Source organism: Heteronotia binoei, chromosome 2 (genome assembly GCF_032191835.1).
Source record: "Heteronotia binoei isolate CCM8104 ecotype False Entrance Well chromosome 2, APGP_CSIRO_Hbin_v1, whole genome shotgun sequence".
Lineage (NCBI taxonomy): Eukaryota > Metazoa > Chordata > Lepidosauria > Squamata > Gekkonidae > Heteronotia > Heteronotia binoei.
In genome coordinates this window covers 170,549,375-170,549,738 of record NC_083224.1, presented here as the reverse complement: position 1 = coordinate 170,549,738, position 364 = coordinate 170,549,375, and positions in this window count along the sequence as shown.

Genomic DNA, 364 nt, shown 5'->3' with positions numbered 1-364 from the left:
AAATCCCTTTCCCATTTCAGCAATGCCAATGATGGTGAAATATGCCATCAAGTAGCAGCAGCTGACTTAAGAGAACCCCATAAAGTTTTCGAGACAAGAGATGAACAGAGGTGGTTTGCCATTGTCTGTCTCTGCATCATGACCCTGGACTCCCTAACAGGTCTTCTGTCCAAGTACTAACTAGGGCTGACCCTGGTTAGCTTCTGAGATCTGGGCCATCCAGGTAAAGACAAAAAAAGCCTTTTTAAGAGCACTAACTACTCCTCTCCAGTGCTAAGCTGGGTGAGCGGGTCCTGTGATTTATTTTATAGACCCTAACCATCATCTTCTACCCACAGCCCTTGTCTCTCTGTGCTGCGCAAAT